At 40.6% G+C, this 27466-nt stretch overlaps 1 protein-coding gene across 5 annotated transcripts in view; it reads left to right on the forward strand.

The window, feature by feature from the left end:
* Positions 1 to 27466, forward strand: part of DAAM2 (dishevelled associated activator of morphogenesis 2) — a 202568-nt gene that overhangs the window by 22570 nt on the left and 152532 nt on the right. The gene's annotated exons all lie outside the window — the stretch shown is intronic.

Raw genomic sequence — 27466 nt, forward strand, 5'->3', positions numbered from 1 at the left:
TCAATGTTTTTAATTTTTGTTCCCTTTAGTTGTGGGGGTAGCGTGTTTGTTTTTTAAGTGATGATCGGAATTATAAAGAAAAGTATAAATTCTGTTGATCAGCTCTAGAAATTAAAGCCTGGTTATGATCCTGTTATCTTTTCTGGAATGTGTTGTGGGATCAGCCTGGGTAAAGGAGGGGAGGGAAAGTGTGGAATATCTTGACAGAAACGTTACTTCAGTAATGATGTGGGAGATGAGGAAGAACTCTCACACAGTGTTGATCAAGTTGCAGGCTGGAGTTTGCCATCTGATATGGGAATGTATCCTTTGTATCCAGCGCAGATGTGTAGTAGAGATTGGAGATCTATAAGCTGAATAGTAAGACCAGTAAACCCTGATGAATGAACTACATATTGTCAAGTAGTTTGGGGAAAGGGGGAGGGACACGTTCAGGCAGGCATACAGCTTTCTTCATAGAAATCCCAATACCAGTACTGGTACAAGAGGCTGATAATTGTGCCATGTTCTACCCATATATAATAAAGAGTTAAGAGAATACAGTAGTAGACTCTCCTTACCTCTGTGCGTGTATACTTGCTTATGCGTACCCTGGTGTGTATAATAATACTCTGCTGCTTTGTGGAATAGGGATTTGGGTTTCCTTGAATCAAAGGCTTTAAAAGGAATGAAGGTATTATTTTAACTAGTGCAGTTCTATTGTGAGTAGAGAAGGATCAGAGCTGTCAAGTTCCCATCTGATACAACCTCTACTAGAACTTGATGTTTCTGTTGTATCCTGGGGCTTTGGTTTGCCTTGAACAACAAGATGTTTCTGTCTGGCTTTATTCCTGTTACTTACAAATCACTTGCAGGAAAGATTTGCAGATTTATTCCACAAATCACTTGTGGAAAGATTTGCAGGTTTTGAGTCCTTAATGTGAGACATGCTGGGCAAAGCAGATTAAAACGCAGTCATTCAGACTCTCAATTATTATACCTCATCGAAAAGTTTAGAGTGCTACTACCTCTGCTGAATCAGTGGAGTATGTGAGCAGAAGTCAACTTTCTTTCCTGCAAGAGACAGTTAAACAGTTATTGTGATGCAGTGTATCCTTGAGATATTAGTGGTTTTTCAGGAAAAAAATAGCCATTTCTTTACACTCCTTATGGTTCATTAGACATCCAGGTACGAATGGCCCTTTGAAATAATTTACTGGATCAGAGGAAAGATTCCCCTCTTCAGTTCATCTCTGAACTAGCAGGCACTAGCCAGATGTCTGACTGCTGCTTCAGTAAGTTATTGAGGAATCTTTTTCACTTTCCTTCAAGCAGACTACTTGATGGGATTACTCAGCTGTCCCCCATGTGTTGCGCAGGACATGCTGGACCCCTGGGCAGTGGACCAAGTTCATTGAGAATGATAGAGCTATCAGACACCCTGAGACACATTTGGCCCGTGCAGATGTTTGTCTTGGTAGGAGGCTAATTTATTCACTGAAAGTGTGTCTCCTCCACCGTCACTGATGTTCAGCTAAGCTCTTATCAGTTGCATCTCCCCATCTATTTCATTTGTCTGCATGACATGTTTCATATGGTGGTTGAAGTGATTTCAGTTCAGTTCTCCTACTTGCCTATATTTCAAATTTAAATCTTTGCTTCACAAATGGAAGAGACAGTTTGATGTGTCTGATCCTATTTTTATTGTGTTGTTTGGAAATTCACTTTAGCATGTGTTTTATTTTGTTCCTGAGTGTTTTTCTTTGAGTTACTTTGTACCTGAGCTCCCGCCCTGTAAGTCTGTCCATGGCTAATGCTGAGGTCGTACAGTTAACTCCTGCAAAGTCTCCAAAACATTAGCCTAATATGACATACGTGTGTGATATTTAAAATATGAAGAAATCCTCCACCTATATTTATGCCAAATTAAAGAAATGGAGCTCCCTGGAATAGCTTTTTTCATTAGAGACTGCTCTTCTTACCTGCCAGTAGATACTTACGATGTTTGTGGTGCTATGAATTCTGTGCCTGCCATTGGAGTGCTTGTCTACTACTTGCTTACACTGACAGTAACTCTGCTGAGTGAGTCTAGCCAGAGCAAGACTCATGGTTACTCAACAAATTACTGACAGTTTGGTTTCTAATATTGTTTGTTTTGGTCATTGTTTTGCAGAGCTTCAGGTTCTTGTTGTTAATTATAGTCTACTTAATGAAGCCTACCGCAAAATCCTTTCTCTAAGAATGTTTCTGGCTTCATGTAGTGCAGGATGTTACCACAGGTTATGAAGGCTTGTGATGCTCACATAGCTGAGATGAACCTGGCCTTATTCTCTGTTGTAGGTAAAGCCTCTTTTTGCTTTATATAACAGAAGCAGGATCCCAACTTAAAACCTCAGTTTCATATCAAAGACTCACTGGGCTGATAGCATAGTAACCTGTCTTGTTCTTTGATAACAGATTTCATAGACAATTTTTTACACTGAACAGTGATAGATGTGGTTTTATGTCTGATTTATTTGCCTGTCTCTACTTTTGCAATCATTTGGAATGCCACATTTTCCATTGCACAATGGATATGCTTATCAGTATAAGTGGAGACCTCTCAAGTCGTTGTCCTGTGCAACATCAAAAAATATTGACTTGCAGAGAAGGTGAAAGAAAGTAAATAAAATTTAATAGCTCTGAAGGTGAAGACAGAAAAGAATTATTGCAAGAATGTGTTCCCCAAAGAATAATTTCAGTGGAGTAGATACCTATATGCAGATAGTCCCAACTCTTCCAGACAGACTACGTCAGATCTGCCACTGCTCATGTGCATGAGCATCCTCCAAGGAATTAATTTATTTCCATCTTCACATATGTACAGCTGTCATCTTGTGTCTGAGACAGTTGATGACTGAGCTGTTCCTTTTTCTTATCTGTAGTTCCAAAGTTCTTTTCTTCTTAACCAGATTCATCAGAATCCTTGGAAAACTTCAATCTCTCTTTAATCTCAATCCATTATTGAGAGTATTATTCATTAAATGTAAAAAATAATGAATAAGAAGTCTTTAAAAAACTTTTAGGCACTCTACCAGTTTAATTATACTTACAAAAACATGGTAGTGACCTAATATATCATTAAATTAATCACATTTAAATACTGCCCTGACCTTGCCAGCCAGTAAATCAAAGCAATGGCAAAATCCCTTTTGTTCTCTTTGCTACACCCTAAAACCTGTGAAATAATCTTCTGAGCACTTAGCAAAAGTATGTATCAAGTTGATGTGTTTTGGAGCATGAAATGGGGTAAAGAAGTAGGAATTTCTAGATTCCTAGGAACCAAAAAAGGCCCTACTGGGATCCCCCCTTCCTTTTTTATAATTGGATAAGTTCAAGAGACCATGGATTGTATTTGCATATGAGAAGAAAAGACAAAGTGGCAGCTGGCAGTGCTGTCATTTAGTATGGGCTGCACTTCCCAGCGCCTTCATTGGGAAGGATAAGTTTTATACTCAGGGCTGTTGCTTACCATCTTGTCAAATTGTCTTTTTGGGGAGTGGTGGGGAGTAACTGATTCACAGTGCAACTGCTGACTTTTAAAGTGGAGCATAGAGCAAAAGTGGTTCTGAAGTCTTTGTCTGCATCATTTTTATTTTCCTGCTCTCATGCATTGTTCTATTTGAGAAACTTGACATGGTGAGAAATGTGAGCAGAAGGAGCATCAAATAATGAACTGTCTTGTATGCCATCTGGTGTATAACGCAATATCCAGGTGCTCCAGGTAGGCCAAGGGCAGCCTTTGCTACTGGCCTTCCCACTTCTTTTCACTTGTGCTTCATGGGTTTTTTAACTGGGCGTTCTGTTGTTTAGCCAATATGATGTGTTAGCCACATTGTGTGTCTAGCTCTGCAGCCTCTTTCTAGATGTATCAAGACCTGTAACTTTACCTACATCTGTCTATTAACTGGCATGATCATATAGCTGTGTTTATTTTGAGATCCACAGAAAGTACATGGAGAAACACTGTAATTTCATTTCTCCAAGACAGTCCTTTCCAGCAGCTGATGAAACCCAAGCTCATGCCAGATGAAAAGCTCTTGTGTTATCATTTTCAGTTAATTAAAAAAATAAACCCCAAATCCCTTACAGCAGCAGTTTTATAAATACTATGTGTGTGCATGCGCATATATATGCATGCCTACGCTAGTGCTTCACTCTCGTGTTGACAGCTTGTGCCTTTGACAGCAGGCTGGGCATTATCATACACTTTCAGGTAGGACAGAGGATCTTGTTTTGTTTTGTTTTTCTTTTTTTTTTTTTTTAATACACTTACTGTAGCTGAAACAGACCCAAATAAAGTAAAAGCTTCAGTGTTTGCATAAAAATGTTTCGGGGGTTTTTTTGGTTTTTTTTTTTTTTTTTAAGAAAATGTGCTAAAGGCTCAATTTTATCTTCTGGTAGGCAAACAAAACATTTTTCTGGCAATTTGATACTTTAGTAAAATGAACAGTAACTTGATTAAATGTGCCAAATTTGTGTGTGCTAAAAGGCAGGAAGCTAGGTTTGCTTGAATAGAAAGGTGCACTGGCAGCTGGGGCTGAACTACCTCTTGGCACCCACATCTATATATTAAGTGCAGATCCCAGTAAGCTGAAGGATTATTATCTTTCAAAAATCTTGGACAGCTTCATCCGTGAGTTGCATTTCTTTTGTTTTCATTTTAAGAAGGCAAAATTAATTTAGTTTGGGTGAAAGCTGTTAAACTGACAGCCCTGGAAGACTGCAGTCCCTTTGTTCAGCCACAGAACAAGTGATGCCTTGGACCATGTCTGAAGCTTCCCCAGTGCTGCTCTCTGGCTGTGCATTTTGGTCCAGTCAGAGGATCAACACTGAAATTCAGCATCTTTCTGTTCAACTTCATTTTTTTGGCCAGCATTGTCAGATTGCCAACAAGGAGCTGCCTAGTTAGATTTGGGATGGCTTCCGCTGTAATCTGTTTAGGGTATGACAACAGGAGTCCTTGTGATCTTTTTGTTTCAAGTGACAAATAATACTGTGGCAAACTCACTCACTTATCAGGACAGCCTTGATCAATTCATTTCACGTGAGCAGCCATCAAATGGGAATGTTTTTTGTTCATTATCCAGAATGGATTCAGCCTAGTGACCTGGTGGAAGGACATACTGTATTCCTTTACCAGCCCTCTGAATCATTCACTCATCCGATGCAAGTGGAGTACTGAAAAACTGCATTACACAAGCCCTGTGTTTTGAGGCTCTGCATTTCTTGCCTGATTCAGAGGCTCTTTGGAAAGTTGCACGTGGGCTTTTGCATTAAGCTCATCTAGAAGGCAAAAGACTGTGAACTGCAGACACTTCCTTTCAGACTGGAAGGTGGGACAGATGGACTATGTATGACAGTGGCACAGAGGTTGGGGTAGTACCTACAAGGGTGTGTAATAACTTTAGCACAGACTAAACTTTTTGGCAGGATGTTGTATTTAAAAAAAGAGATACTGTTTTCAAACATGATGCAAACTTTGTATTTTCAAGTTTGTATATATGTCTTCTTCCCCTTTTCCTGAGATTTAAACAATAATTGTCTTTTAATCCTATTCTCTAGAAAAAAAATCTTTGATTTCTCTCTATAGAGCACTTAGTCATAAAAATATATATTTGTACTGGAAGCTGTTTTTCACTCTGTGCTGGTTATTTTTTAATTACACATTACTCAGGTTATAGAGTGAAACTTGGCCAGGTAGTTCCAACTTCCTGTTTCTTGTTCACTTCGCTAACAGTTCTTTCATCGTCTAATACTGTACAGCGTTTGGGTTGGAAGCCCTTCAGGGATTTATTTATATTGAACAACCTTTTTTTTTTTTTTTTCACTTAAGAAAATACCCAAGAACAAATAATGAGTTCTAGTGACGTTAGATTTTAGTCAATAATGATGTGCTTTTGCCAGCCGTCCAGTGTCATGCTTAAGGTGGCTGACTTTTAGGTGAAATTAAAATGGAAAAATGAAAATGTACTCCAGCCACGTTATTTTTCCCTGTTTCATTTATCTTTTCAAGACACCTTAATTAGCTGGAAAGAAGGCAACTACTGCAGAGCTTTGACTTTGAGCACAATAGAGAGAGAACAAGAAAGTGCGACTGTCAGGGTTTGGAGACTTATGCTCATGCTTGCTACTTTGACTTCCTTCATGTCCCAAGGCCCAGACAGTCAAAATAGCTCAGAGTTACATTTTAAGTTTCTCAGCCTGAGAAGAAAATAACATTAATAGTCAGGCATCTAATGTGCAAAATTCTTTAGGAAAATATAGCATCTCTTACCTCAGCAATATTTGAACTGTCTTGAAGGTCTTGTCTGTCATCTTTACTTGGTTGTTAACATGAGTCTTTCCATATTTCAGAAAGATTTGCTAATCTGCACAGGGTGCTATAAGATACTTTAAGAGAAACTTTTTTTACTGCCTTTGCATGTTTTAACATTATTTCTTTGGGAACCAGAGCAAAGATCAGCAGGACTGGAGTTCCAGTACAGGGTACTTGCAATATGGCTGATTTTCCAATCCAACCTTTAAATTGTGGGGGTTTTTTTCCTTCTAAAAATTTACTTAATTTACAAACCACTTTGACTCTAAAAATGCACTAGACCAACAGGGGACCAGTGCATCATTCTCAGCACTCAGAATTTCTTGCGGCACAGCAGTCACAGGGAACAGGTGGGTTACCAAATAGCTCTAGTGACGCTTCTTCTGAGGGCCACTTTGTATGGAGCAGAGCTGAAAAAACACTGGAACAAACCAGCAGCACCAAGAGAACTTTCTGCATTAAAAACTTATGTTCTCTTCTGCTTCCTCAAATGTGAGAGATCAGATCTGGTAAACAGTCTTGGTGTGGACAGGGTTAGATAGCTTCTGCTATACAACAGGATGTAGTAAATGATGTGTATTTGAGAATATATATTTGGATGAATAATGGTATATGGATACATATAGGTATGAGAGTGATCATTGCTTTGTAGTTGTACAGTTGAAGGGCCTTAGGTGGATTTGATTCTATACATGGCTGCGTGTGTGGAAGGGATATACATGAAGTTATCATGCTACTTGGTTTATTGAGCCCCTTATCCCAGTGTCTGAAACTGTGATTTGTTATGCTGTGATATGATCCGAAATAGAACCACAACTCACTGTAGTGGGTTCTTTCAATCCCCTGGGAATGTTTGTCTGGCTTAAATGCATGAAACTGAAATGTGTAATACAGAGCTGCAGCTTATAGATCAACACTGACTCCATTTGTGGGAATGAATGAATACCTCATGTTTGATGTGCTACAGGAGAGTTCACAGATGACTTCTTATGTTACAGTACTATATTTTTCATGCTTTTCCAGCTTCATGTGTTTTGCTTTTTCTTCTGTTTGTAGAATAGGTGGTATTATCCTGGATTTTTCAATATAGAAATAGAATGTGAAAAGATTTCTCCCTGCTGACATTTTAATGGTTTCAAAGACTTCTTTCCCATAAAATTTCAGTCAAGTCTGAAAAAGACAGGTGATTGTTTCTGTACCCATCCACACATTTTGCAGCTATAAAACATCTTTGTTTAACTCACATTCTTCCTGAATGATTGCTGTTTTAATTTTCTCATTTATCTACCCCTTTTTACAGTTCCTTTGACAGCTTTAACCCCTGGATGCAGGTCTGTGAAGATAACTTCTCACAGTGTAGTCTAATGATCGCATGATAGGTGGGAGGGTTCACCTTCATACTGTTCTTTGCAGATGGTCATAGATATATAGAACTTTATTACTGAGCCAGTCTTCCCTTACGACCCAAATTTTTACCTGAAAATACCTAAGTCCCTACAGATGGATAAATTCCGCTCAAAAAAAATCCATAAATTTGCTTAATAAAGAAAGCAGACCCACCCTTATGCTAGTTGTCCTGCTAATATTCTGGCTCTATTGCACCTCATCTCTGGATTTTATTTATTTATTTATTTATTTATCCTGTCTTGGCTCAGCAGAAGATAAGGTGTGCAAGGCTGAAGGAGACCTCCTGACTCACGGAGTACAGCATTTCTGTAACTGCAGGAAATTATGTTGCAGGATTCCCTTCATAAATTTATCAATCTCTGCCTCAAAATTAAACGGCTTTTGCTCCTGTTGTTTCCTATTGGGAAGCCATTCAAGAACCTCAGTCCTCTGATGTTTAGAAATCTGCTTCTAATTTCCAAACTAAATTTGTTCGTAGCCAGTTCATGCCCATTTGGTTTTGTGCCAATACTGGTCTTTAACTTTAATAGTTCTTCCCCTTACTTACAATCCTCCTGTGATTTGAGAGGATTCTTGACTTTCTCTCCTTCTGTTTTTCCCTAAGAAGGGAAGATAATTAAAATCGTGCTTCTCTTTGCATTGTTCTTCATTATCAGTGTCATCATGCCTTGGTTTGATAAATTCTTTAGTCTTGAGAACTTTTTAGTCTTTCCAGTCAGTTCTCAGACAGACAGAAGCAGGAAAAGGTGGCTGTTCGCATTTTACTAGATAGGCAGAGAATATGTGTAACTTTCTGGTAACTGGGACCAGGGAGGTGAGATGGGGAGAAAGGCAAAGTGGCCTGCGTGGTTTTGCATCTGAGAAAAGCTTTCACTGGGGTCGTTGTGAAGAATGAGTTGGGTCTGAGAATCTGGTGGCTGAGATAGGCAAAGGCATTGATCCAGTTCTTTCATCCAGTCCAGCTCTCCCATCCCTCTGTAAAAACCTGCTTGAAATGAGCCAGCTGATAAAACTTTTGGAGGGAATGCAGCTCGCAAATGAGTTTTTGAGGGCAACTTTCCAGCTGTTTCCTCAGAAGGAATGAGGCAAGCGGCTCCCAGAGCCCCAGACGAATGCCTGGGATCTTTCTTCTTTGGAGTGTGTGGAGAGTCCCTGAGAAGAACTGAGAGTCCGGAGGCTGATGGAGAGATGAAGCCAAAGGCCTGTAGTGGGAACCTCCTGCTGTCAGGATCCCACGCTAAGCTGCAGTTGAGGGCAGGCATGGAGGGGAGAGCGAGCTGAGTAAGGTTTGCGGTGGCCTTGATATGTTCCCATGCAGCTTCCCTCTCTGGGCAGTGCTCGATGGCATCATTTACAAGATTCCTCAAACGCCCTTAAACTCAGTAGAAAAAAATGTATAGTCCATTCAGCATGCTGCTGTACTTTATACTATACTTATCAGCATGCTACTGATCTTAAAATGATATGATTAAGGTTGGATGTCTCTTATAAGACAGCTTTTTATTTAGCAGAGTATACCAAAACCAGGATGTTTTGCAGGGAAGTACCAGTCTCAGTCAAACTGTCTGAGATTTAGGGCGGAATTTTGGGGCAGGGGGACAAAGGGTGGAGAGGAGGGAGACCCAAACCAAAAGATCTGGCTCCTGGCATAGAGCAGATGATAGGTAGGTAGAACAGGTGGTTTGAGAATAGTGGGACTTCTGTTTGGATCCATCACCTTAAGGTGAATATGGTGGTTCTGAGCTCTTCTGAAGTTTGTGTCTGTATTTTTCTGTGTACGTTGAGTTATTTTTGATTAACAAAGAAATTAAAATACTTTTTTTTCTTTTTTAATTTTTTTTTCCCTGTGATGCAAAGGCAGGGAAAAAAACATTTATCACCCAGTTCTAAGTAGAGCACCTACATTCCAGGAAAAAGGTGTTGCAATATATTTTTAAAATTCAGCAAGACTGTAGCTAGGATAGCTCTACCCAAGCAGTTTTTCCTCTATACCCTGTTATATTGGCTCCGAGGCTTCTGCAGTTAAGAGGTATGCATGCACAGATATGGCTGCTTGCTGCATTGTGCACTGCTTGTATTCCCTCTCTGCTGGGAGTTTACCAAGTAATATAGCTCTGGAATCCTCCTGGAATGAAGGTGCCTTGGGCTGGTGCAAATGAGTATTTGGGACTTGATCGCTGATCAGTAATTCAAAGTAACTATTGTTTCCCTCCTCCAACAGGTCTATTTAAACAGTCTTAATAATTCATTGCATGAGGTGCTGATGCTCTGATGACCATAAGTAAATACATTTTAAAATGTCTTTGTTCGACTGTATGCAAAGAAGCAGAACCAGTCTCTTTCTTTTCTCTTCCATCCTAATGATCTCCAGCAGGAAGAATCTAAGCTTACAGGTAAAGTATGTCTCTAGTCAGTGCAAGCATAGACTGAGTAGAGCTAGCTGGAGGTGCCCTGCTCTTAGTAGATTTTTCAGAGCCCAGCATACTCTTCTGTTTTATGACAAGCCCTTGTAGTCACTCATTGGTTCTTTGTCATTTATAAAATATGAATGGTAATGATCGGCCCTACTCATGTACGAAAATAGGCTGGTTGAAAATCTTTCCGTTTTTTGACTCGGAGTATATCCTTATGCTCTGATTGCATTTTGTGATGGTCTCCAAAGATGAAGGAGAAGTTACATTAATTATACTATACCTATACTTCTGTTCTCTCATTGGAAATGTGTGACAGAATCAGGAGAGGATGCCTGACCACGCTCCCTGTGTTATCCAAGCACTCCTTCTCCCATGGAGGTAATGTAAGTTTCATGCAGCTCCCATGATTCAGTCCAGAAGGCACGGTGAGGACTCTCTGAGGCCTGTGTGCAGGCAATAGGTGCTGAAGGAGTTCTCAGGATGCTAAAAAAGACGAGGGTCCCTATGCTGTTGGCACTTGGTCAGTACTTGCAAGGACTTAGGAGGCTGAAGTTCAGCTGCCCACCCAAATGTGGCTTCCTGGGGACTCTAATCAAACATCAGTAAACAGTCCCTCACTGTTCTCTCTTTTTGGCTCCTCACTTATTGCACAGAAACTGAAGAAGAGGGTCATGACAAGCAAAGGTTGCTCTCTGAGTCCTGCTGGTGATTCTTATTAGAGTTCCTTGGTTGGGATTAGTTGTACTTTCTCCCTCCAGAATCCTGGGGAGAGGGTTCATACAGGACAGGCAGAGCCAGAAATAAATGTGCTTTTAAAAGGCAATACAATGTCCATAGAAGGAAACAAATGGCTGGATTCAGCTTGCAGGAACGACAAAATTCTTTGCTATTACCTTCTGCCTCAACACCCCCCCATACCACCACTGACAAATGTGATACTGAATACATTTAACAGGTTCAAATTCTGAGGGCTTGATGCTGAGCATTCCTCCTGTGTTTTCTTTAATTTCTTAGTAAATATATACATTTGTGATGCACTGAACATACTGTGCATGGTACTGTAAGGCTTGCTTGCAAATGCAGCTCAGTTGTTTGTCCGCAGCTCACAGCTGCCATTCATTCAGAAGGCCAAGGCAAATGACCAAAATTATTCTTTTCCAATGGGGCAACACTTCTGGGAAGAAAAGATATACCTGAAAGCTCCTAGACATACGGCAACACTAATGCTGGGGAAAGGGGAGTCTCTTTTCAGAAGTAATGCAATGGGTGGTTTAAGCAGTGATATGAGGAAGAAGAGTAGTCTGGTCTGAGCAGAAAACATACTTTTTAATTAAAGAAGTCCCCATACAATGAAAGGTTTTTGTTGTGGTTTTTTTTTCATTGTCGGTTTTTTGGGTTTTTTTTCTGACCATCTAGCTCTTTATACATAGCCTTGACATAGCCTGAACAAGAACCTGATGGCTTGCTTTAAAAGAACAGCATCTCCATTCACCAAATCAAGACGTAGTGCTTTGAATTGAAAGCCTAGTTAAACAGTCAAAACAGAGTATTATGGAAGTTTAATTGTTAAAGAGGCTTTCAGTTACAACGATGTTTTTAGTAGCACTGTTTTTAGACTGAGTTGGTTTTGGGGGTTTTTTTGGGCTCTCTGATATTAGCAACCTGAGATTTAGTTTCCAAGTGATTTTTGTCCTTCTGTTCAATGGGATATCTTTCCATTCTGAATAAGGACCTTTTGCTAAAATGTGTTTGTCTATGCCCTTCTTGTTATCTTGCCCATTGTGTGTTTGAGAGATATTCATGGGACCTTTGTGCACAGCTGACTGCTTGGTCACTTCTGATGTGCTTCTTGGTAACACCACCAAAGGCATTTAATGTCTGTAATGTAAAAGGCAGGATTGCCCTTGACTTACTGACAGCAGTCGATGCCAAGTCTGGAGTCAGAATGGCTGCAGCTGTTAATCAGGTGTGGAGGTAGGAAAAAGTCTCGCAGTGGATCTTATGCAGGACTTTATATGCTATGTAAAGATTATTCCTCTGAAACACAATTGAATTTCACAGTTAGATGTGAAATGGACTGGATCTGTTCATGGTGGCTAAGGAAAGAGCTGGCAGTCAAACAAAGCTGGAGAAAATCTGGTTCTACTGATATGCTTTAGACCTTTGCCACTGACTTTGTTCTGAGTATTTGTTATGCAAGACTGGAGTTTAGCTGTTTCAAGACGATTATCTTCTTGATCAATTATGTGAGTCTGACATTCAGACCTTGCTTTTGCTTGAAAATGTTTCTACAAGGAACCTTGAGCTTGCTGTATGTGCTTAATACATAAGACAAAGATCCAGAATATACATAGACAGCACTGTTAGGTTATGAAACTGGTTTTAGCCTGGGCACTATTCTGATTTTTCTTGTGAAGTAGGAATATTGGTAATTCTGGAAATGAACATGTTGCCATTCCAACATTGTGCAGATGGGTACAATTTCCTTAATTAAGTTCTCTCATAATCAGCATGTAGTTCTCCCTCTGATCTTTTTTACTCATTACCAAGTCTTAATTTGTAGAGAGTTTCCTTTTTAAGTGGTTTAAATGGAGTTCAGCTTTCCTGAGGCAGGCTGCAGTGCCACTTTCTGGGAAATGTTTACTGGGTTTTTTCTTTATCAACATGAACTATACCCTGCCCAACCTGTCTGAACGTAGTCTGGTTCTGGGTGTGTTCTGTAACCAGAGAAGTGAAAATTCGTGGTACTTTACTCTCTTATAAATGAGTAAATATCTCTTAGTGGCATCTCTGGGCCCAACCTGAAAAAAAAAAAAAAAAAAATCTGTCTTATCCCAGTTCCTTTGAACAGCCCAAAAGCAGCTCTTCTTCCTTCCCTCTTGTTTTAACTTCAAACATAATTGTAATTTAATTATGAACACGTTCTCTTATGCAGACAGAGATCATGATGAGTAACAGATGGTACTTCAGTCTTACCTTTCCAATGCAACTTGTAGAAGAAACTATGCATTACTACACTGTCTAGTCCTTCTTCAAGAGAATAGCAGAGGGACTTGGGAATCCTGACTTGCTGACTATATTCTTAGTTTTGGGATAAGGTAGGAGGGAATATATTTCACCAGTTAGAGCAGAGGATGGGTGACTTGGATTTCTGGTTCATTAAGTATATCCTCTGTGCTTGTCTGTATGGTACGGAAGAGCAGTGTGTGATTCTGAAGACTGACTTGCTGCCTAACTTTGGTGAATCACCTAACTATTCTGAGTAGGATCCAGACCTTATCAGAGTTGGTGCCAGCACCCTTATTTTGGCTTCTCTGAAAGTCTATTCTTTCTCAGTCAGTGAGCTTGATTTCTATGTAATCATCTTTTTTGGGGGCTAGATTTTTATCAGTCAATCATCTTGGCCCTATGTGTCACAGATGCATGTGGTATTTTCCAGAATTTGACAGTCTGTTAACATTTGTTTCTCTATCTCCTCTTTCTCTCTGTGCAAGAGTGGGTAGGCTTAAACTGGGGGACTCAATCCATTGAATTGGGCAGAGTCCCTAGGATGAAAGCAATATAATACAGCAATAGAAATGGTGAATGAGTTTGAAAGCTCCCTTCCTAATTAAAAGGGATGAAATCCATCTCTCACATTCTTTTTATGTGACAGTAAGATTGTGTGTTTAGGTTTGGAGATTCAAATTGTTCCATGGAAAACTTTCACTCATCCTTACTTTTATCTTGGATGGATACATGTGTGCACGTGCACATATACACACACACAAGCTCTCCCTCCTTACAGTTCATGTACAATTACCTAACCTTTTCAAATCATGCTGTACAGGAATGTGTTTCTCCTACCTTTCCCTGCCCACCTTAGCTAGAACTTAAGCAGCCAAGTTGTCCAAAGTGAAACTTTTAGGGTACTTAAAATATGCTCCTTGGTTTTTGATATCTTTTTAAAAAAATCCAGAAAAGCTTCCATAAAACCCAATGTCTCAGTGTTACTTTTTCCTCCTTCGCTTTTTTATTTTTCATCTGTCAGGTTGATGGAATTGGTGCACAGAGTATGTAGAAGTGATCTGGGCAGACCTTTCACTTCTTCATTGGCTTCATATATTCCCATTTCCGTGGACTTTAAGTTTCATTTAAAGTGTCCTCACCTTCTCTGTTGCTTCCAAAAATCTTGAGCTAGATTTTTCCCTTGTCTTGTCACAGACATTGTCTTGCGTCTGTGGCATTTTTGTCTTGAGCTACCCTCTGCTGAAGTTTCACAGTTGTCAGTTTCCCTGCCAAGTGGTGGGAGAAGGGTCTTTGAGAGCTCTACCTCTGAGCAATAACTCAGCCTTCTCAGATAACTGTGCTTGTCTGAATTTTACAGCCTTAAAATTCATATTCATCTCATGCATTTTTTTTCCCTGGACTGTTATCTCTTGAGTTCCATGTTTCTCTGGGCCTGACTGACTCTGCCTGTCATTACCTTATGGTTTGTCTTTTGTCTTTGGTCACATTCTCTACTTTCAGCTGTCTGTTCTTTTCTAGAAGTTGTCTTTCATCTGAACTTGAATAGCTACTTATTTTTTGCTTTTCCACATTTAATGTTCTGGTTGGGCCCTCTTGAAATATTTGTCCTCCCAGAATTTTTGGCTGTGGTTAGTCTTCCATTATCACCTTTCTTCCTATTCTTCCCTATTTGACATTTTTCCCAGCTTATGCTTATCTGTGCATTCAGGCCTCCTGAATGCATCTCAGCCTTCCACGTAGAGGAATAGTATAGATTTTCCAGAAGTTAATTCTTCCACAGGAAGAAAATACCTCTTCACATGTTACCTTTCGAGACAGTCTTCTCTTAATGTGATCTCTTAATTCTAAGGCAGTCTGTGATACAGTAGCTGAGAAATAGTAGCTGAGACACTGCTTTGGTGTCCCACTAAGAGTGAGTTTGAATAACAAAGAGCTTCTGACAGCATCACTTGAGTGGATGAATTTACAAAGCTTGATGATTTAAACAGGCACTTGCTCTAGTGAACGTCGCTATAACATAAACAGTAATCTTACTCTTGGCCATTAACTTTTCATCCTGAAGTACTTTACAAACACCAATTAATTTGGTGACACAGCACTTCTCTGTGAAATGATATTACTGCCACTGTATAGAGGCAACACAAGTTGATTCTGTGCCATGACGGGTACAGTACTGAATACCTTATAATCTCCTTTTCTTCCGTCTCTAACCATTAGTATACACGTTAGCTGATGGTGAAATGAAGTTATGGAAAGCAACAGCAACTTACCAGTGTAGCATTTTTGCATGACTGTTTGGGACAGGAAATGCACAATGCACACAGACAGACCTGAGCTAACTTTAGTCTGGGGAGCTTAGAAATCAATGGCAGTAAAGTTGTGGTGTCTTGAACTTGAGAACGTGTTAGCCACCTGTGTAAGTAACCTGACTTCTAAGCAGGCTTAGATAGCTTCTACAAAAGGGTCTGCTGTGATGCCTCAGTGCTGTTTTACCCAAGAAACCTAAGTTAAAGTTAGAAGGCCATGGCTTCATGTGCCACAATCGGACCTTTCATTAAAGCTAGAAATAACCATAATTTGTCATATAGCAAGTGGGTTTAAAAAGACTTCACTGTCCTTTTTGGGGGACATACTTCATATGTCTGTCTTCATATTTCCTTGCTTTTACTCTGCATGAAGAGTGTCTTGTTCTTCCTGTACCTCAGTTCCTCTGTGTACCCATATCTGTGCACCTCTTTGTACCTTGAAGCTTCAGAGACATGAAGGGCTATGGTCAACTGTGGCATAACTCCTTTGCATTAGCCTAGTTAGCATTCACCGACACTGCCCCCTTCATCTAATGACTCCAGCTGTCTCACCTTCTCTGTTGACATAGCAGGAAATGCATGGAGGAGGGTTAGAAGTAAGTCACTAGAGGTCAGCAGAACAAAGGGGTGTTCTGTGTAAACTTAAAGACTGGCAATTGGAAAGCAAAAGATTAAATAACTAGTCTGCCTTTTTGGCTCCAGCTGTACAATTAAAAATCATAGCAATACAGATACTATTGTCCTGCAAGTAGAGAATCCAAACCCAATAGTAATAAAGCTGAAAGAGCATGGACATGAGCACAGACGTAAATGCCCAACCAGTCCTATGGTCATTGTGAAGTAACTTTGGTGTTACTCCTGGACAAATGTCACACTGAAATCCTAACAATGGTAAAAAATCAACTGCGTATCTTTTTGGCAATCTTGGTCCATATAGGTGGTTGTTCTGTAATTAGAATCTCAGATGCACTCAGCTGAATGTTAAACCTCAATTGGTTTAACCAAATCCTCAGTTGAGTGGTCATAGACTCATGAAACAGCCCAGGTTGGAAGGGACCTTGAAAAATCATCTGATCCAACCTTTTATGGGAAAGAGAGCTTAGATGAGATTATCTATCACCCTGTCCAATTGCATCTTGAAAACCTCCAGTGATGGGGACTCTACCACATCCCTGGGGAGGTTGTTCCAGTGATTGATTGTTCTCACTGTAAAAAATTTCTTTCTTATATCAGGATGAACAGGTCTTTTGTTTGTATTTAATGTCTGATTCTGGTACACTTTAAGGATTACAAATGGGTCCCTAGGCATGTTCTTTTCTTCTTCTGAATATCTTTATTCCTGTGCAGATTTTTTTCTCTTTTTTTTATTTTTCTTTTCATCTCCCAGTGCTAAGAAATCCTTCAAAAGACAAAACCTTCCTTAAACCTTTACCAAACTCATGGATGGTCAGAAGCTGCATTTTTCCCCACCTTCTCTTCTCTCTCTTCGATCTCCTTCCCTCTCTCCCCCCTGATAGCAAAGGTCATGAACAGCATATAACTGAACTGAGTGAAAGTGGAACAGTTTCAGCAGTGCACATCTCTCTTCCCTAAACAGTGAAGGGTACTTTTGGAACTGGCTGGTCTGCAAACATTCCCTTGATCCTGAAACCTGGTGTCTTTATACAGGACTTTAAATTCTTGGATGTTTTGTTATGTTTGTTTGTCCATGATTCTTGCAGTACTCACCAGTAACAGTGAAAATTTTGACCATCACCTTTACATTGTGCCTCTAAATGCAAAGGTCTTAACAAAAGGCTGCACTTTACACTTTTCACGGTAAGAACACACTAATTACGCTTTTTTTTAATATGGCTTTCATATCTTCTCCATTGAAGCTGTTCCAAAGCTGCCATCCTCTGTAGAAGTGGCATGGAAGTGATGACATGGCAGGGAGACAGGCATTAAAAATAGCATGACCCAGGGATCATTCCCCTTCTCCTGTGGCATCTGAGCTTGAAAAATTGTCTGGATTCCTTGCAGTTCACAGGCTTCAGAATAAAAGGGAGTTGTGCTCTTTAACTGAGCTTTGCTTAGAGGACAAAGCAAATGAAAGTGCCACTTCTGTGATTGAGACCAATGCATCAAGTTGGAGAATCTGATAAAACTGTTGTTGTATTTGGAGTTGCTCTCAATCCCTTGATAATGTGTTCTTTTCCTCTCTGTACATGTGGCTAAATGTATTTAGGAAAGCATATCTGTCATCAGTTTGCACTTTTATCTGAACATTTTGGTGGCGTTTAACCCTGATAATGAAGCAGGAGTTTCCAGCAGCAGACCTGCAAGACTGGCGTAGGTATTATTTGCTGCATTTTGTTTCCCAGTGTTTAAAGCAATGCATAGTGTTTCTTTTTGTTTTCAATCTTAAGCCCAAAAAACCCGCCAAAAAAACAACCCACCAAAACTGTGTGTCTGGAAACAGTGTTGATTGATGAATAACTATCATCCTTTAGCTGGTTTGACAGTGAGGATTTGTAGCTTCAGAGAACCCTTTCTTCCCGGCTTCCTCGGGGCATGCCAGTTTAATGTTAGGGTTGCCAGCCCAGGGCTTAAGACGTATCAATATTTGTCAGTGGTAGGGTTCTGTAACATTTGATTTCTGCTGGGAGTTTCTTGGCTGTTTGGAGTTGATAGAGATGACAAAGTCATTGTCTCTTCCTGCTGCAGAACATTTGTTAGCTGGAATAATTTCTTGTCACTACAAAGCAAAACCAGCTTTTAATTCTCTGCCTGGAATTCCGGTGGCGCCTGCTGAACACTGCTTTAATGCCTGAGGCTCCTGTCATTCTGTTGGTGGGTTAGAAGTTGGAGGGACAGGATATGGATCCTGTGGCACAGCTTTGGGAAACTGGAGAAGATAGGTTCTGTGGTTTTAGGGTCATTGAAAATCTTAGATTGGTAGCAGCATTGAGCAGGCAGAGTAGCTGTTCACATTTCCAATCCTTTGTTTCATTACATGGTCTAGAATGCTCTAGAAAATAATTAGTGTCTGTGAAGGAAGACACATCACAGAAAAGCACTGTTTGGGTTCCAACTGAAGCAGCCAGTGGCTTAAAAGCACAGAGAAGCCATCCAAGACCCACAGCGTTGCTTCAAAGCCTCAGCTGATGCTGTCATATACAGTGAAATGTACACAATCCTCCCCTCTTTTTATCAGAAATGACTGGATTTCATTATGAATGTCGGAAGTCCCAGGTTATTAATACAGTGCAGGCAAACTGGGTAAGAGCCTGCAGAAGCCTCTGTCTTCTTCCACAGTCACCAAATGACCTCACTGTGGTTTTGACTCTGCTGGTGTTCACAGGAACACAGATTCCCAAGATTTCTCTTGGAGGATGGTTGTCCCACGATTAGAGCATCTACATCTTTCAGGGCCTCAGTCTTCATGGTTTAAGCCAATTTTGGTAAACTTGCCACTTCTCCTTCTTTAAAAAAAGAAAAAAAAGAAAAGAAGAAGGAAAAAAAGCTAGAGCTGTTCCTGGAATATACTATGACTTCATGTCAGCATGAGGTGCCAACATGAACGTGGAATGGAAGAGCAGCAAGAAAAATGGCTTTTGCAGCTTGGGTGGTATTTTCTACATGAGAAACATCACTCTTTTCTGACTGCCAAGTTATTGCACTCAGGCTCTAAATATGTGTTTTGTATACAGAGAAGAGGTAAGAATTGCATGTGTGTGAACTTGTGTTTCTGCCTTCATCCTGCCTGATCAACATGTGTATGCCTGAATATGCGAATAAGCATGCAATCACACGCTTTTGTCCTGGGATACATGAACACATGCTCATGCTCTTCATCACGGATCTGCAAGCTTCCTAGCATGATGCTGTGTATGCATGTCATTGTGCAAACCCACAACCACATCCAACTCTCTTCTTCTGAACAGTGGGAACAGTCACTTTTTATTTTGAGCAGAAATCATGTATCTGGGACCTTAAAAATACTTTGGTTTTGCTGTTTGAAAAAAATCCTTACTCAGCTGCTGTGTTGTGAAATGTGGCTGTGTGAGAATCTCCTGACTGTGAAATATGAGGGAGGGATTTTTGTTGTTGGTTTTTTTTTTTTGCTGGTCAGCAGTGGGATTTTGTGACCTCCAGTTGATATCTGTACAGTACATCTTGTATGCGTGCGTTAGTGAGACAGCACAGTGCCTCCAGGAAATGCATTCTTTCGCAGTGGGCCATATGGGTAGCTTTGCATTTTTATGATGAAGATGTGAAGATAAGGTTTGTTGCTTGCTTTTTTTCCTTTCTTAAAACTCTTTTATTGCGTTTTGTCACTGCACGTAGTTGAGGCATCCTAAAAGCATGCCTGAGATAAAGCAGAGCTTAGCCCCTTAACCAGCATTTACAACAGACTGCTAGATTTTTGTGAGGTGGCGCCCCTGTTTAGAAAGACTAGTTTTTCTGTCTTAGCTATTGTTAAAAAAATTAATAGTAAACATACCAGCCTAACCTCAACAGGTAGGAAGTTGGAGACTGAAGTAGTTTTCAAATAGAAAAAACCCCAAGCAAATAAAAAAAAAAAAAAGGCAAATAGAAAAAACCCCAAGTAGTCTTCTATCCAAGTGCATGCAGGCACTTGTCCTGTGTTTCTGGCATGCAGAGATCTTAGGATATCAACATGAAAATTATAGGCTTCTATTGCTTTAGATAAAGGATTGACTTGGCTAGTTACTTCTTCCTACTCAGATGAATCCAGGTGCTGGAGGGAGAGAAATGCTCACGTGCTAAGCTATTATGTTTCAATAGGAAATGGGGAGTTTATGTGGCAACTTGGGACAGTCTTCCTCAAACTCAGGGGAAGTAATTAGTACTGTAATAATGCATAAGGCTGTTTCTGGCCTGTGTCTTACAGATATTATCTACTGTTGCTTAAAGATAGGCAAAAGGACTACTCCATAGCAGGTGATATAGAGAAGATCATGCTATACCAACTTTGAGAGGAAAAAATCTGAGATCTTTACTGCTGCTTCTAAAGTCTTCTTGCCTGACAACCAGCTGTCCACCTTAAGCATACACCTGTGTGATTTGGGGACCATTTTGTTCTTTGATCATTATTTCAACCCCGCTTCATTCTCCTTTCTTCAAATACATTTTCCACAGAGGAACTGCTGTCCCCAAACTAACAGTTGGGCTCTCAGTCTACCACTTAAAGTTGACTGTGAATAAGAACTAAATAAAAACCTTCTTTATTTCTGTATCTTTGCTCTCCATCCATGTCCCAAATGGTGTTTTGCTGTCTTTCTCCTTACAGGAGCAGTGCTTAAATCTATCACTAGCTACCTGGAAAAACAAGCTTTTTGTGGCTACTTCCCCCCCCCCAATTTTATAAAAGGGAGTCTTTTCAAACCATGCATGAAGTGAACACAGAAAACCAGAACTCCTAGTTCTCTAGGACATCCCTGTTTTCCTCATCGAGAGATTTTATTACAGTTGATAATCCAGGATATTTCTCGAGACATGTTCACAAGTTACTTGTACAGCCAAGTACAATGTTCTTCTCTGTGTTTTCTTTAACCCCTCCCTGGTTCCATTGTAACTTCTTTTCCTTCTGACTGCGGTGGGGCCCTGTATTTCAGGACCTTGCGTTGGCAGCAACTTTAACAGAAATCAATATTAAATTGGTTCAGAAACAGCAAGGTTAGAAAGTCGTGTTACAGTAGCAAAATGTAGCAGCTTAACAACTGCTGTGCCAAGAGGGACCCAATAGTCATTTCAGCTGGAATCTTGTCTCTAATGGAAGCCAGTGCATACTCCCCTGCATTCCTTGCACAAATAACTTGCTAGTTACAAGGGTAACTGTCCCTGCTCTCAACTTCTGATCAACTTACATCTTGAAGAATAATGACTTTGGCAAGGAAAATAGAAAAGTATTATGCTGAGGAAAGGATGAGCTAAACTTCACGGTGTTACATCCTCTTCATCCTATACAAATTGCACAGTTTAAGATTCCCATATTTCATACTTATTGGTAGAGATAGTGTTTCTTGTCCTGTGTCCTGGAGCCATTCAACATAGTTCCAGACTAAGGAAAACATCTCCCTTTTTTACTCCCCCCCCCACCCCACCCCCCCACCCCCCCCAGTTAAGAAAGGCAGTGGAGAGGACATGTTCTTCCTGACTCCTGTCAGAGGTTAGCTTACATCCTGAAGGTTACAAATACAGTTTTTCTTTGGCCCCGGAAATACTTGTCTGTGGTGGAGATCACAAACAGTTTGTACCAGGCACAGTGGAGGAGCCTACTTGCTGTTTGTGAGAGAAGAAACTACATCATTACTAAGTGAAACTTAATGGAATTCAGAAGACTAGTATCAGAGTGCTTAGATTTGTTCAAAAGCAAAGTAGAGGAAGAGACTGTATCTTTCTCAGAACATTGAATAGGGATTATGATCAGCCTGGAAAATGAGAAGAATTGCCTGAACAGGTCAAAAGGAAAGCCACTGGGTTCAAGTGGTGTTGATAGGAACAAAATAATGGCATCATAAAAGTTAGTGGGAATTGTACCTGGTAGTTGGGTCTTAATGACTGTAGGCAATTTTGAGTCAAGTTCTTGGCTCGTTTACATCTTGCATCCCACTGGAGGTCAAGGGCACCTTTGAAATACTAATAAAATCCTGCTGAAGGCAGACATGTTTGTTCTATGACGGAGCAAAGAATTCGGCCAGAGGCATCAAACTTGTAGCTATTTCTTAGCTTTGTGGTAGCGTAGATGTTTTCTGGTTGCCTCAGTCACAAATACTTACTCGACTGGGAGGAAAATTATATTTGAGCAGGATTCCTAAATGTTTTCCCTGCAACATTTGAGAGTCACAGCTATCTAGACCTGGTGAACGGCAATTTGGTAATCTACCAGTGAACTAAATCTACCAGTGGATGTTTGCTAAGCTGTAGAAAGAACTCTTGTGGTCAAACCGGTATCCTGCAGATTTGAGGTTGTGTCACATTTACACAAAGGCAGGAGACATTTTAGAAGCACTGAAGTACAATGAAATTTCTTGTAGTCTGTGTAGGTGTTTTGGTTGGTTGGTTTGTTTGGCGTTTTTTGTTTGGTTGGTTTTGTTTTTTTTCTTTCAGCTCACTGCTTCACCCCAATCCCCTGTGTCTGAAAGAAAAAAACAAACAACCCTGACAACTGCTTGGATCTTGTTTCTCCTTTCACATTTAGAAGCTGTAGTGTCTCATGCTAAAAGACGTGCTACTTTCTCTATAACTGAGCAGTCCTACCACACCATTATACACATTACTGGGTGAAATTCTATAACCTGTTTCAGTGATGGACAAATTCTGGGTTTTGGAGAACGACATGAGGAGGCACTTGTGGGGGCAAACGTTCATTGCTGCCATTCAGTATAGTGGAGGTCACAGGATGTGATTATTATTGTTCCTTTTGGTCCCTCCTATGAAAAACAATGAAACAATGAAAAAAAGACTAGTTTTCTGCATTACCCAGTTAATTTAAAGGAAACTGCTGTTCCAAAAATGGGGCTGATCTTGAAAGTAGGAGACTTAGGTTCTCTTTGTAGCTCTACAAATCCTGCTCTATATAGTTGTACTTTTCTGATTTCTAATTCTGTTTCTTTATCTCTGAAATAGGGGAAAGAGAACTCCTTTAAGCCATGACCTGAGACTAAATTCACTGATGCTAATAAAGCATTTACTGATCCTTGGGTAAGGAGGATCAGGTGGAAAGCTTGATCCAGAATTTGAGGGGTTATCAAACATGATTTGATGAAGTGTCTTTGGCTGTTAAGAGACATCTCGCAGCCTTTTGTAGATGGGAGTCAGAAAAAAAAATTAGACCGTGCAGTGACAGCTCTGTTTCCACCTCTATGAGAGACAGTGGATGAGAAGTTATTAGGTGAGATTCTCCAGTTTGTGCTCTGCAAGAGGTCAGGTTTCATGATCATAATGGTCCATTCTGACCTTTGTTTTGTAGGAATATCTTTCTATCGGGTACTGGGAAACGTGGGCTGTGCATTGATCCATAAAGCATGAAGCTTAGAACTGCATTAGTGTATGAAACAAGTAATCTCCTGAACATTAATCAGAACAACACTTGCAGAGGGCCTTTAGACTAGACTTGGGGAGGGAGAATGGGCTTTTGCAAGGAGGTCTAATCCGAAAGGAAGAAGTACAGCCATTTTCCTGTGCCTGGCTTTTCTCTGCCATCTGTATTACAGTGTTTAGATTCTTGGAATGGAGGACCTTGTGGCATAAACCCTTGTGTGTGTAGATGTTGTAACCAATAAATAGCAGTGCTAGTCTGGTTTGGTGAACTCGGTGCCTAGTACTTCATATGAATTGAATTTGTTCGTCCCATTATCCACTTGTTCACTGTGATACCATTCTGAGTGGTCCAGTATTAGCAGTGTTTTGGGAAGGCGTTGCTATGACTATGTGATCATAATCAATGGGTTCAAAGGCAAACTCATCCCTCGGAGGTGAACAATGGCTGTAACTGAGAATGTAGAGCAAGCATAGGAGAATATATTTAAGGTCAGAGAATTTCTGACGCTTTCTCTGGGCTTGATGCCTGGCCATAGAAGTTGTTGCCAATGAAGATTTGACTATTATTCTTTGTAGCTAAGCTCCAATGAGGAGCAAAAGGAGAAGCTGCCACGGCTCCAAGGAACTTTCAGTATAAACAAGCTGAGGATCTGATACAGGAGAATTTGTGGGAACAGTACTAGTTTAAGAAGCAAAAGCAGGACTGGGGTTGCTTTTCGTGCAAGAGATGTTAACACTGTTTTACTGCTTGGAGGGGGAAAGGACTAGTGTTTCATGAGCCTTGTCCAAGTGGGATTTCAGGCTGGACAAGGAATTATTGTGAGTTCCCCAAACACTTTCTACCTAAGAAGGCTGTCCTGGTGCATAACTGTTTCAGCACACTGCTTTGGTGGAACGGAGGGTTTAGCTCCAAGGTAAACACTTGCTGGCTTCCAGTTTCCTGGGGAAAATGTTTTTCATTCAGTACTGAATTGCAGTTTACCCCTAAGTTCAGTAGGAAGGTGGAAGTGAATATTGTGCCAGTCTCATTTCCCAGGGCTGAAGGCAGACATGCCACAAATGAATCCCTACCTTATCTCCTCAAACATACGGTCCTCTGATTGTAGAAGCCAGGGACAAATGAAGCCTGAGTAGTCTTGCTCTGGAATGTGCAACAGGGCAATGGCATGCAAACATAAGCATATCTTCATCCAGGGATAGACTCAAGATATAATGTTGCCTCCGCTCTCTCCTCATGCTCTTTTGAAAGACTAATGTCTTCTCATCAGGCAGAGATAGTGGTCAGGGATGTCAGGATACAGGAAAGCAGTGAGGGTTTCTGCTTGTCTTTGAAGCTGTACCTGTTCTGCTGGTGACATTGTGTACTTGCTCTGTGCTTGCCTGGTAGTTTTAGGGTGTCTGCAGCAATGAGCTTTTGAATTGTCTAAGTACCTGCCAGTGGTGGTCAACCCAAAATTTCAGTGGTTAGCATGAAAGCATATGATACTGAAAGGCAATGAACTGCTGTAATACGTCAACCTGCACTCCTGTAGAAGAATCCACCAGAGGAGTGGGTGTGGGATGCCTCATGTCAAGTGCCTAGAAAGTAATTAAGTAAGGAATATTTCCATCTGAAAACTTAGAGAAATACAAGTAAGGGAGCCAGACGTTGTTTCTGCTAACACTTGCTGAACAGCAATGAATCCAACTGCAGTTTTCTTAACACCATCTGACATTGCATTTTCAGAAATAAAAGGGTCCTGGGCTACTATAGCTGTTCTAGCACATATAATCTAACTGAGAGTAAAAAATGTTCTGGTTTACTCAGTCACTGCATGGACTTCTGGTGCACCTATCTTTGCCTGTGTCTCTACTCATGTACCATCATATAGTGCTGGTTTTGGACAGCTTATTCTATTTGCTTTTCTCCTCTGCAAAATCTCAGTTCATAAAACAAGCTGAAGAATGTTAACAAGGGATGCTTCTTTGACAGCTGTGTGATATGCTGCTATCTTGCATGTGAGGAATATGCATGGAGTCCTCCAAAGTTTGTGTAGACACAATCCGTGTGCCTTGTGAAGACACAGGGGAATTATGTTATAAGCCTCACTTTCCAGGAAAAGTAGGATCTAAGTCCAGGCTTAACTTCTGCCTTGCTGGCTTTTTATGTTCCTCTCATGGCTTTCATCCTTATAATAACTAAAGGAGATCTTCACTGGAAGTTTTGGTCTGTCATTATTAAGCAATTCCGGGATAGAGCTAAAGGAGCTGTAGCCTGAGAAGCGAGGGAGGAAAATAGTATCCAGCAACTATGGCAAAGCATGTTTTCCGTTATAACACAATGTGTTTATTTTGTAATTGGACCAGAATACCAATAAATGTGTTCCTAGATGTCCTCTGTTCAGACCCAAACATGGCACTAATAGAAAACACTGATAGGTGTTCTGTGTGCTATATAAAAATGCTTTTGAGTCACTCTTCTATTTACTTTGCATGAATCTAGGAATCGCAAAATCTTTCCCTGCAATCTTACAGAAAGTTGGAGTTGGATAGTCCAGGGTTAGTTGTTTAGGGAGCTGGAGAGAAGTGCACGTGGCTTTGGCACTTGCATGTAAGATGTATCTTACAATGCTGCTGGCCACAGGGGAATTTCTGTGGGTAAATAAGATTTCTGTCTCAAGGGCTGTCCATATGGCCCCTTTCACCAGCACTAATTCCACTTAGATTAACTGCACAGCATGAATATGGGTCAAAGCCTGGATTGTTGGGAGAATGAGTTCCTGCTTGCAAACTGCTTCCTGCAGAAGTACTTGTTGGCAGCTGAGATCATAGTGCTCATACTCCTCACAATAACCCACTTTGAAATGTATTTAAAGAGGGGTCTTGGCAGTCTGCTTGCTGCTTTTTCATGCAAAGTGCAGGCCCTGGTTTGTAATCCCACTCAGCACGTCAAGGCGTTTGCTGCTGGGCCATCATCTTCTCTGACTTTGTGTAACACAAGGCAAGGCATCTGCGTTTGGACCAGCAATACTAAATGCTTTGGGTAGCATTTTTCCCCTCACTCTTTAGCAAGAGGAGAGGAACTACTCTTTGAAGTACTGCATTATTTATTATAGAAAAAACTGCTGGGTTGTTTCTGTGAACACTATGCCCTGACTGAAAGGAGACAGAGAGATGGAAGTGGAAGAAGGGAAGGAACAGTCTCATGGTGTTCCTGGCTTGCATGTGTCTGTCATTCCAGTGAAAACTGATTCTTACTTTTCTTTCTCTTTTGCCTGCTCTACTGGTGGCAAAGGCCCTGCATTGCAGTCAGTCATTCCTGAATCTGCGGCTAGTTTGGTTGTCTCCATTATGTCAGGATTCCTTATGGGGGAAATATAAAACTTAACCATAAATGGCCTGCTTCATAAAGTGGATCAAAGCTAGCAGGTGAATAAACTTTTTGTTTGTTTGTTTGTTTTTGTTTAAGTCTGAAGTGATCTTCAGAGCCCAGTTTCCTCTTATACATTCCTAAGTTTTTCCCCAATTCACTCATACTATTCACAAAGAGAAATGCCTTTTACCCAGATCTGGAGGTGCTTTAAGCACAGGCTACCCTAAGCAGTAAATACAGGTTAGAGGCTAGAACCTGCCCACACTGCAGTGAGTACAGAGGTAAGATTGTTTCAGTGCCACTAGCCCTCCCATGTTTGTCACCAGTCTCTTTCCTTCCCCTCTGGATAGAGAAATTTTTGACAATTGACTGGAAAATGAGTATAAGTCATCACAACACAGAAAACTCTGTCCGTTTTAGATCTGATGGTGGACTACGAGGACACAGTAAAACAGACATAGATGTGAAGTTGCTTGCCGCTTGGTTCGCATAGGAGGTTTACATGCCTATTTCTGGGGCTAATACTGCAGTATGGAAATAGGGGAGATAGTGAAATAGTTCACTGGAGCTAAGGGCCTTGAAGACAAAGAAT

Source organism: Mycteria americana, chromosome 3, assembly GCF_035582795.1.
Source record: "Mycteria americana isolate JAX WOST 10 ecotype Jacksonville Zoo and Gardens chromosome 3, USCA_MyAme_1.0, whole genome shotgun sequence".
NCBI classification, from domain to species: Eukaryota; Metazoa; Chordata; class Aves; order Ciconiiformes; family Ciconiidae; genus Mycteria; species Mycteria americana.